At 46.3% G+C, this 11,738-nt stretch overlaps 1 long non-coding RNA gene across 1 annotated transcript; it reads right to left on the reverse strand.

The window, feature by feature from the left end:
- Positions 1–10,443: 10,443 nt before the first annotated feature.
- Gm43549 lies at positions 10,444–11,448 on the reverse strand. Its single transcript, XR_001783839.1, has 2 exons — positions 11,190–11,448; positions 10,444–10,618 (listed from the first exon to the last, which is right to left on the reverse strand). It is a non-coding gene; the product is annotated as a predicted gene 43549 (long non-coding RNA).
- Between the last annotated feature and the right edge of the window lie 290 nt (positions 11,449–11,738).

Raw genomic sequence — 11,738 nt, forward strand, 5'->3', positions numbered from 1 at the left:
ATATCTGAATCATTAGGAGAGGGCTACAATCCTACTTCTTATCTTACCTAAAGGTTTTTTCCTACATTTGCACAAAAGCAGCTTCCACATTCAGGGTGAGGACATTTGTGTTCCACTTTCTGCCATGTGTGGGGTGATGAGCTGACATAAGGGTGCTGGGTGGATGGAGTCACTTCCTCAAGCCCTTCGCTTCTCGAGATAAACTAGAGACTCAGGTTGGCTTTCAAGAGAGGCAATGTAGTCACCCAAAGGGGCCCAGGATTTGAAACTGCTACCCTTAAGAATGAGCCGTAGGTTGGGCCAGAGAGATGGCTCAGTGGTTAAGAACACTGACTACTTTCCCAGAGGTCCTGAGTTCAATTCCCAGAAACTACATGGTGGCTCACAACCATCTGTAATGGAATCTGATGCCCTCTTCTGGTGTGTCTGAAGATAGCTACAGTGTACTCACAGAAATAGAATAAATAAATCTTTTAAAAAGAATGGGCTGTAGGTTTGGGGCTGTACTTTGATGTTATAGTGTTTGCTTTGCTTGTCATTGAGGGGTCAATGCATTTGATTCCAAGTCCGCTTTAAAAATCATTAAAGTTTCATGTTTCCGTGGATGAACAGAAAAGAAGAAAAGGATGTTTGGCAACTTCAGTTATACACAACAAAGATACCAGAGAGACCGATTGCCAAGCAGCAACTTTGAATAGTCTCTTCCCTTCTCTGTGTCAAAACACCTTCCTCCATTGACCTATGTGTGTGTGCGTGTACGTGTGCATGTGCGTGTGCGTGTGCGTGTGCGTGTGTGTGTGTGTGTGTGTGTGTGTGTGTGTGTGTGTATGTGCACTTGAGCAGCAGTTATCTGGGCCTAAGGCAAATCTTTCCAGTCAATGGACAGCACTTACTGTTTGCTTTGAGTTGACAGCTCCCTCCTTCTGCAACAAATACATTTTAAATCCTGCCTTTATTAACGTATACTATTCTGTCCCGTTATGTGTTTGTGTGTTTACACGAGTGTATGGGTATGCACACATGTGTGGAGGCCAGAGGTCAAAGTCTGGGTGTCTCATCCTGTAACTTATGCTCTGATGCAGCTTCTCCAACAGACTGGGAGGCTCACAGGTTTGCCAGGCTGGCCAGCGAGCTCAGCAGACAGATCCTTCTGCCTCTGCCCCAGCAGCGCTGGGGTTGGAGGATCACACTTCCATTCCTTGGCTTTTGGGGGTCAGAACCCAGATCCCAGGCCTCTATGATAAACACTTTAATGGTCTAACCTTCTTCCCAGCCCCTTGGCTTGCTTTTCTGTAGCATCCATTGTAGGGAGCTGGGGAGCCTGTCACAATGTGTTATAGTTCCAGTTGTTCTCTAGAGAAATTGAAAGAGATTTTTCTCTCTTAGCATTGCAGAGTGCATGAGGAAGCCTTGTCCCTCCAACACCGCCCAAGCCTCATTGAAGAGCGAACAGGTACAGAGATAGGAAATCTTGATGTTCTTTCCAGGTCTTCAAGGCAAGAGTCAGTCCTTCCTTTACCAAAGGTGAATAGTCACAGACTCTAGCACATTGGAAGAGATTAAAAGCATAAATCCATTTTCCAAAATGAAAAAGGAGTTACTTTTTTTTTTAAACAGCTTTCTCTTCCTCCAGAACAGAAAATTGAGGAGTGACTTCACACTTTTTTTTTTTTTTGTCCTTGGAATGCAAAAGACATAATTGCTTTCCAACTATGCAAACGTGGCTCATTTTGACCAAAAATAATGATTCAGCCCTTGAAAAGCTTTTGGAAAAAAAAACTTGAAGAAAGCTGCATTTGTTCGATTCTCATGACTAAGTGTCCTCAGCTAAAACAAAGTGAGAACATTATGCAATTATTTAGAGGAAACTTGGGACCTTGGGGACAGTCCATCATATTGCTCAGGCAAAACTGGACTTGGGGACCTGACATTTGCAGATAATTGTGCAACCCTCAGCTGTGTGAGCCAGTTCTAAAGAAGCCCCCACCTTCCATCCCCCTCCCCCCACTCGGCTTCATTCTGTGCCTTCTGATTAATAAGAAGAATAAATCAACCTGACTCTAGCTTGGCGCTCAGGAGATACAATCAGGGAAACGAGTGTGAGCGCTGAGCCACAGAACTGGAGGCACCCTCTGCAGGATTCTTTCTCATTCAGAAAACAAAGCAGAACCAGACCATTCAGCAAACATGAGCTCAGATACGAAAGCTCGGGCCCAGATGTTATTGCATATAAATATTTATAAGGCCGTAAGAATCCTGGCAAAGCTCAATTTTGCTTCAGTTCGGCAAATGTTTCAAATTCGGCTCTTTTGCCCTACGAAGATGAGGTCTGGTAGAAGACAGTTATTTAGGGGAGAGGATGGGAGCCCGTCTCTTATGTCTTATGACCTGCTTTTCATAGTTGGTACCCTTGTCTTCAAGAATCATGTGTCAAGGTCTTTTTCCAAGGAGCCAGGAGGAAGTGTGCTGGGTGAAACTGAATTTCAGGATCACCATGGAAGCACACACATGGGCACACACACACACACCCCCAAGGTGGGAGGAGGTGTGGACAGAAGCCAGCCTCCTTTTGTTCCTTCTCCATTTCAGTAGGGTAACAGTTCCAAATTATAAAGGTCAAGCCATGCAGTGGGTGTGCGCTTAGTAAAACAAACAGATTTGCTCGTTTGTTTATTTGTTTGTTTGTTCATTCATCAATTGGTACTGGCAACTGAACCCAGAGTGCCACATCCTTAGCATCGTTGACACTTTAAAGTTTTCAGTTCAGCTAACCAGCATGCACTTCTAGAAAAAATGAAAATTGTAATTCATGTTTCAAAGGTTGGGGTGGTTGGTTGTGTGTAGCATAAGTGTATAAACCTGTGAGGGGGTCAGAGGACAATTTGTGTGAACCAGTTTTCTCCTTCCACCCTGTGAGTCCTCCTCCTCCGCCTCCTTCTCCTCCTCCTCCTCCTCCTCATCATCATCACTGAGGTTTTTTTGTTTTGTTTGATTGGTTTTTGTTTGGTTTTTCAAGACAGGGTTTCTCTGTGCAGCCCTGGCTGTCCTGGAACTTACTCTGTAGAGCAGGCTGGCCTTGAACTCATAAAGATCTGCTTGCCTCTGCCTCCTGAGTGCTGGAATTCAAGATGTGTGCCACCACCGCCTGACCATCATTGTGTTTTTACAGTGGTGGGAGGGATTGGACCTTGAACCCCAAGCATGTTAAGTACACAGTCCCCCATCAAACTACACCCCTCAGTGAAATAACATCTTTTTTTTTTCTTCTTTTTGGCCTCCCTCCTTATCTGCCTTATCAGGGACGCTATCTCTTTCCTAACCCTCATCACCTCTCTCACAGGTCATCCATCCTAACTGTTGTTAGGGGTTTAAGGACACAGAAGGGACAGCCGTTAGAGCACCTCAGAGGAGAATCAATGTAAGGAAACAACCAACTTGGCAGGCAGCAAAGATCCCCAGCATAAGGCAGCCACTTTGAAATTATTTTAAGCAATGTATTTTATGATATAAGAAATCATGAACCTATAAGCCTTAGCACTCTGTAATTTAAGATGTCTTATGATATATTAAATTAGCACATACATACCTGGAGACATTTATGAGAGTGAGAAGTAGCTTGGTTTTCTCCATTGGTTAAGTCCTAATTTGCCTGACTGGGAGAGTGCTGAGGGCTTCAGTACCACGTGGCCATGGTCTGCGTATGAAGAAGCTCTCCTCACCACAGGACAAGTCTTCTCATTGCTACGAGCTCAGGGATGGGAGGTCCACGGTCTTCCACAGCCCCTGGCCTGTGGCACATCTCCATGGAGAAGACCTGTGACTGTTTCATTGTCACCGCTCAGCCCTCTGGCTGCTGAAGGTGACAATCCCAGGGGACCCTGAAAGTGTAGCTCTTCTCCGTGGAGGCTTTCATCTGCTGGAACATCTGGCCAGCTCTCTGAGGGGCCTCCCTGGTTTCTACACTTAATGTATATGTGAAGATTATATCAAGGTTCTTGGCCGATGGACTTCAAGATGTAATCACAAACTCCATCCAATGTAGACTCACTAATAAGACATCCCACAAGGTCAGGCACTTAAGGTGCTGCTCACCCCCAACCCCTTGCCAGCTTCCACTGAGCCCTAACAGATGTTCCTGTGGACAAACCACTCCCCACCGACACCATTTTCAGAGTTTTGACGTTTAGTAGGAAACCCAGCAGGGGGCACTTGTGCGCTATCCCAATCCCTAGGGAATGGCCCAGAAAAGGCCTTCATCCAACTCCAGGGAGGCAGCTAACTCACCCTGTACAATCAGTCTTCTTGGCTGTGCATTGCTTGCTAAGCTTTGAGATTCCCCCTAAGCTCTGAGCATCTCATGAGATAACCGGAGACTCCTCTCTTTCCCACATCTCTCCTTAGTGAACAACAGAATCATGGACTCCACACTCCTAGGAGCTCTTTCTGTTGGGAAGAGATGCTTCTACTGGGAAACTTTTAACACCGGAGGCGTTGAACTTGTAAACAGGTAAGCACCTTATGAAAACTAACTCCAGCTGGAAATCGCCAACCCGATTCACCACTCAGTGAGATGGAGTACGCTTTGCACAGCTGTTGACCAACCTTGATAAGTCAGGATCATCTTTGATGGGGGCCTCTCAAGTCATCAAGCACTGCTGTGTCATTCATATGCCAGGCCTCGAAGCGGAAACACACTCACTATGAAGAAAGAACTAAGTAGGCAGGACACTGTGGAGCAGGAAGTTTGTGCATAGCTAAGAAGACTTCCAAACTAAGGCCAGGCATCAGACAGGGTCCTGAGAGATACGATCTGAATGGAGGTAGGTCAGACCATGAACTACAGCTTGAATGTCTGAGATCCTCTATACCAAAGGACAGATCTACCCAACTCCCAAGAACAAAAAGAGCTTTCGGAGAAGCTCAGACTTTGTCTATTGAGGGCCTACTATGCACAAGAGGAAGAAATGCATCTAAAATCCTACAGGCTGTAGCAGCACTCACCTGGTATGTTGAGCATGAACCTTACAGTTCAACGATGGAGTGAGATCTATCTACTCCTGGCCATTACAACGAAGCACAGTTGGAGCACCTGTCCAAATTAGGTTTTTACAAACGGCAAAGGGGATGGTTTGGTAACCCAGTACACAACTGGAATGCCAAGGACATGGATATTATTTTTGCCTGTAGTGTTTTCAAGTTAATTTTGCTCCCAAGAAAGGAGGGCCAACCAAGTTTGACATAAAATATGGTCTTTGGAAGAAATGCTTGGTTCTCTCTAGACCTTTCCTGTTCTGGGAGATTGTCTCAGGTACAGCTGAGGCTTCAGACAAGTTCCTTGCCACTGTACACACAGTGTGCATCATCTACAAACTCAGTGAGAAAAGAAACAGGAGTTTATTTTTTTTAATTATGCAAATCTGTGTCTTTGCACATGCCCACAAAGTTCAAAATAGTCCCCTAGAGTTAGAGTTATCAGCAGTTTTGAGCTGCCCAGTACAGGTCCCAGGATTCATACGTAGATCCTCTGCAAGAGCAGTGTACACTCTAAAGTCCTGAACCATATCTTTAACCATGATATTTTTTTCTCAATTCATCTTCTAAACTATATTGATCACCTGACTGACTGCCAGGAACATGTTTTACCTGATCATCAGAAACATACTTTTTTTCCCTCTCTGATTTTCCCACGATGGTGTTAAACTTGACTGTTGTTGTTGAAGGGACTGCCACCCTGGAGTGCTGTGTGCATGAAGGTCACAAAGCCCCTCAGATGAGAGACTGCCTAAAGGATGAAATGAGTTCTTGGGTTCAGTGTCGTTTGTAAGCCCTCTCTGGGGTCTTCACTTTGTAAGACGCTGTCTAGCAAGATTCTAAGACCCTGGGATCTTCGTTTCGCCCCCTGAGGAGTATTTCATCCGCTTAGATGCAGAAGGATTGTCCTGGTTGGCTTTAACCTTCAACTTGATGAAGCCTAGAGTCCCCTGGGGGGAGCATCCTGATTATTAATGAGCTTAGGAGGGCCCAGCCCACTGTGGGAGGCAGCATTTCCTTAGCAGGGAGTTTTGCACTGCAGGAGAAAGCAAGCTGAGTATAAACAGGCCTGTGCGCCCACAAGCAAAGCCCTCTGTGGTGTCCTCTGTTTGCACTCCCATGGCCTTGTCCAGAGTGAGTTCCTTGGTCAGAGGAGCTCACTTATACTACATAGAATAACAAACAGGCCTGCTTCAGGGTCCTGCCTGAGCTCCCATCCTGACTTCCCTCTCCAATGAACTGTCATCTATAAGCTTAAGTGAGTCCTTGCTTCCCCTAAATTGCTTTTGTTCCTGGTATTTGTTAACTGCAACAGAGATGAAACCAGGACAGTGAAAGCCTTTGCTAGTCTTCCCTGCAGGGGAGCATCCTTGGTAGGGATGTTTCACTTGATGCAAAGACTTCTTCCTGGATGAAGGCTGATGGAATCCACAAGAAATCTAACAAGCATAAGAGGCCCCTCTCTCAGGCTATAGAAGCAGCAAACAGTTGCCGGGGAAGAGTGAACTCTTCACTGAGATATGACACCCAAAGGCCAAGCAGGGAGCTGCAGTCATGCATCCCTGTGAGCTATCAGCAATGGTGACATCAACCTCTTTGGTGACATAACTACCAGAGAAGTTGCTTCTGCTCCTGTAACTAACCCCTCACCTGGGGTTCTGTAACTAACCCCGGTCAACTGGTTGGTTTTCCAAATTGGATTTGATGAAGTCATTCTGTGATCTGTCATCCGAGGCTCAACCTGGCTGTTAAATGCTTTCCCAGGGAAAGAGGGATGGAGAAACAACAGAGACTAGCTTCCAACAGAAGCCATGAGGGTGATATACAAGATGCAATAGCAGCTCAGCCTGCAGCAGGCTAGATGTGGGGGCCACAGAGCCATTAGGTGGGCCAGGCCGAGTGTGGAACCCAGCAGGGGTGGGAGGGGGGCTGCAAATGGTTCTATTTTCTCTTAAAATCAAAGGAAATCATGAATATAGCAATGAACTTAGCCTGTATATTTGTCTTTCATCATCATGTTCACTAAGAAAATATGATCAGCTGATTTTTATGAAGGAAGCAACCCATGCAAACAAACTCCCGAAGGCCGATGAAAGTCAAGTGGCCAAGGACTAGGCGGCTGCGGTATTTAGGATTTGACACAACACAAAATCCATTCCGGCTTCTGAAGTCCATGTACTGACCCAAACACAGGAATCTAACATCCCAATGTTTAGGCATCGAAGGAAAATGATAAACATCATTTACCTTTAGAAGAGAAAAGAAAAAAGAAAGACCCACATGCCAGTCTCCCCTTCAAAGACCTGGTGGCCCCACCCCCACCTCTGTGCTCACCTGTTGGGGATTGCTCCTTCTTCAGTGCAGGAGAATTCCTCAGTGAGGACCCCTAGGGGTTCCCTCCTTTCCAGTGAGCTAATCCACTAACTTCATGGCCTCATGGGAGCTGACAGAAACTTTTAGAAAGGCCTAGATGGAAGGGGCATGTGGTTCAGGAGTCCTTAAGGAGAGAAGTGTATCTTGTCCCCAAAGCTACCCTCTCTAGCTCTGTCTGAGCCAGTCACCATGCCCATTCGGCTTTTCTGTCATGTGTTCCTACAATACTGTTCTGCCTCAAACACAATGGAACCAGTCAACCACACACTAAAACCATGATCAAAAATCCAAGCTTTTTCTTCTTGTAAGTTGTTTTATCGGGCATTTTACCTCAGCAATGGAAAATGGACTAACACAAACTCCAAATAGTATCCCTTTCGGTTCCACAGCTTGGGAATCATTAAGAATCTCATGTCAAGAAAGAAGCCTGTGTATGTGTGTGTGCCTGCTGTGTTCTCTCTCTCCCTCTCTGTCTCTCTGCATCATGTAGACACACAGAGCCAAGAGCAGTCAGGTCATGGGTACAAGCACCCCTGAGCAACCCTGAAGACTTCAGAAAATAAATTCAGCCACATTCCTCTTCAGGAGGTACCAGCAGCATGTGCTGAAAGAACTCAGTGGGGAAACCCCCACTCAGCTCCCGATTCGGCGTGCACCCAAGAATCGCGAATAGAACACAACACCTTGATGTAACAACAAGAGGTTTTTTAATGGCAGAGCTCCGGGTCGAAACGTATCTCACACAACAGGAGACAGTGGATTCGACCACGAGGCTTGGAAGCTAGGGGGTTTTATAGAAAAGGAGTGGGGCTGGGGGAGGAATTGGCGCGGTTTCACATGATTGGTCCATTTAAACATCAGCAGCCTGTAACATTTAACTTAGGTCAGAGGGGTGGGAGCTAGGGAGGCGATGGGCTTGCCCGGGCATGTCCTGGTCTGTTCTGCTATGTTCTCAGCCCCAGGTTTTAAAGCTCAGAAACAACTCTTTGGGCTATTTAACATACATTACATGAATTACAGTTTTATTTCCTTTCATTCCCCTCTTCTTCTGTTTAGACTAATTCTAATCATAGAATTTTAGAGGTCGGTGTCCCTTAACTCTTCATCTACCTGAACTATAGGTTGATATTGCCTTTGAAGAACCATGAGTTTTACTGTATCAATTTTACTCTGGATGAAAGCCATTCCTCTATTTATTATACAAGGGCCGAAAACTAAAGCTAAGCATATCATAAGGATTGGTCCGGCTACAGCGGAAATTAAAGAAGTTATCCAAGATGGTCGTGATTCAAACCACGACTCAAACCACCCCCATTGAGCATCCCGTTCCCGTTTCCTTCGCTCTAATCTTTCTCTCAGTTTCTGCATAGAGTCTCTAACTATTCCTGTATGATCTGCATAGAAGCAGCACTCTTCTTTAAGGGCAGCACACAGTCTTCCTTCCTTTAGGAACAACAAATCAAGACCTCTCCTGTTCTGTAAAACTACCTCAGACAGGGAGGTCAAAGATTTTTCTAAAGCGTCTATGGACTTCTCTATTGCCGCTAGGTCTTCATTGACAGCATCCCTCAAAGACTGAATTCCCTGTCTTCCTTCTATTAAAGCTGACACTCCCGTCCCCACTCCTACTGCCATACCTATTCCCATGAATGCAGCCAGGGTTAAAGTAATTGGTTCTCTTTTTGACCGCCGGCCCGCATAGCTTTCTTCTAAACTGGATGCAGGGTGATAATATACACGGGGTAACAGCTGGATCATGACACAAAAATCATGAGATGAATTAAAAACCTTAGTTGATACACAGGGAGTAAGTCCTGTATTGCAAGCCCACCATCCAACCGGGGAAGGTACAAGATAGTAATCAGCTTCCGTTCTGGACACGGACTGAATTTGTCCGCATAGGTGTTTGTGAGTGGAAGGTGGGGTACCTATACAGAGACCTGGATTCCTCGCGGATACTTCAGTCAGGGTCAGTTTTTGTCCTGTACCCCAAGAGCAGGAAGTATGGCTGCTGGTTCTGTTGAAATCTCCATTGAAGGCGATTCCTTCATAATAAGGCGGACCCGAGGACAGGCATAGCCAGCAGTCCTCAGTAGCGCTTGGATCAGTTCTGTTAAGGGCATAAAAGGCTCCTCTCACTAGGTTAAACATCCTCTGTCTTGAAGGAATCTCGGGGGTAATAGTTAGAGGTACCTGAGGAGTGGGAGGTTGGGTGATAGCGGCCATATTAAGGGGGTCCGCAATCACTGGAGTAGGCTGAGTAATTGTATGGGTGAGGGGTGTGAACTTGGTTGGGGGGCCTAAAGGATTGTAGGGGGTCTCTATTTTTAATCTGATAGTGAACAATAATCCCTCATCATATCTTTCCTTGTAAATCCTAAGACCCCAGGTATACCCTTTTGTCCATCCCAGAGCTCTCTTCCCTGGTTCAGTGAAGGTGACACGGAGCGGATGGCACCAGTCAGTACACTCGTCTAGGTCAAATCCTCCAGGTACATAAGACGCTAGGGAATAGTTGGCTGTTACTCTAATATAGTCCCAGCTCGAGGAGGGCTTCCAGCGGGCTGTACCTGAAGTCTCGCAACCCCAGCTCTTACAAAAGAAGTCAGCCTTACCTCCACACGTTGGATTGAGGGACTGACTTCGGTGGGGCCCGGGGCAGACATAGAAGGGATGGGTTCGAAGCATACTTCTATCCCTTTGGTTAGAGCAACCACCCCATGGGTCTCTCGAATGTTTTTCTACGTACGGAGGGGGTGTTAAAGGTGCCCTCTGAATGTCAGAGTACCCCTCCAAGTTCCATCCAGGAGGGGCTCCTATAGCCAACTTACAGATGTCAGGGAAAAGATCAGGCCACCAAGTCTACAGAGGGTGTACCTCAGCGATTGTCCATACAGCCCTACCCCCCTCATTGAGTACCTCCCACGTTTGTTGAACAGGACTGTGGGGGTTGAAGTCTTTTGGGATCGCTCCTACGAAGCAGGCGCAACTTAAAAGGATTAGTAGTCTTCTCCAAAGTCCACTCATCATGGCTGACTCCAGGGGGTGCTCTCTTAACGTGGGATGCGTGGACCCAAGTGGGGATTCCTTCCACTTTGACCGCGGTGGGCGTTGTCAGTAGCACCAAGTAGGGTCCCTTCCACCTCGGTTCTAGGTTTCCCGCTCGGTGTCTCCTCACCAGGACTGCGTCTCTTACTTCAAACTGATGCGGCACCTGTGTGTCACCAGCAACATAGGTTTCTTTTAGCTGTTCCCAGACCTCTTTTCTTACTATTTCGAGAGCTTTTAATCGAGCCAAAAGACTAGAAGAAGGAGAGAAAGACACATCCGGGCGATTCTTATCCCCTACGGTCATAAAAATGGGTGGGGGCGCCCCATACATTAATTTAAATGGAGTTAGGCCAAGGGGTCCAGGTGTATTCCGAACCCTGAACAAGGCATAAGGGAGAACGGCTGTCCAATCGCTTCCGCCGGATTCTAAGGCTATTTTAGTCAGAGTCTCCTTTAGCGTTCTGTTCATCCTTTCTACCTGTCCTGAACTCTGGGGTCTGTATGCACAATGTAATTTCCAATTTGTCCCCAGTTGTCTGGCCAATCCCTGACTTACCTGGGAGACGAAGGCAGGTCCGTTGTCTGACCCCATTACCTTAGGTATCCCAAAGCGGGGAAGGATTTCTTTAAGTATCTTCTTGACCACTACATTAGCCGTTTTTTTCTTGGTGGGGAACGCTTCGACCCATCCTGAAAAGGTGTCTATAAAAACTAGGAGATATTTATTTCCATACCTAGCCGGTTTCACCTCAGTGAAGTCAGTTTCCCAGTAGGCTCCAGGTCTGTCTCCTCGCAGTCGTTTTCCTTCCTGGAGCCTGCTAGACCCAGCGTTGGTAAGTGCACAAGCACGGCAGTTTTTTACTATCTCTTCCACAATTCCTTTTAATCTAGGAATGTAATAGGGGGACTTACTAACCAATTTTAGTAATTTTTTAGTTCCTAAATGAGTCAGATGGTGTATGTTAGCTAAGTAATCTCGCCCCTCTTCTTCTGTGAGGGTTCTTTTATTTATTTCCTCAGCAGCGGGCTGTTGGGTTCTCACCACCAGAGTCATTGGCCCTTGGGCTGCTTTTTTAGCTTCTTGGTCTGCCATTTGATTTCCCTTTTCAACGGGCCCAGTTTTCTTCTGGTGTCCTGGGCAATGGATAATTGCCACCCTACGGGGCAAATGAACAGCTTCTAATAAGCTGAGAATTTCTTCTTTATTTTTGATATCTTTGCCGGCAGACGTCAGCAGTCCACGGTGTCGGTATATTGCTCCGTGTACATGAGCCGTGGCAAAA

Source organism: Mus musculus, chromosome 3 (assembly GCF_000001635.26).
Source record: "Mus musculus strain C57BL/6J chromosome 3, GRCm38.p6 C57BL/6J".
In the NCBI taxonomy this organism is placed as follows: domain Eukaryota; kingdom Metazoa; phylum Chordata; class Mammalia; order Rodentia; family Muridae; genus Mus; species Mus musculus.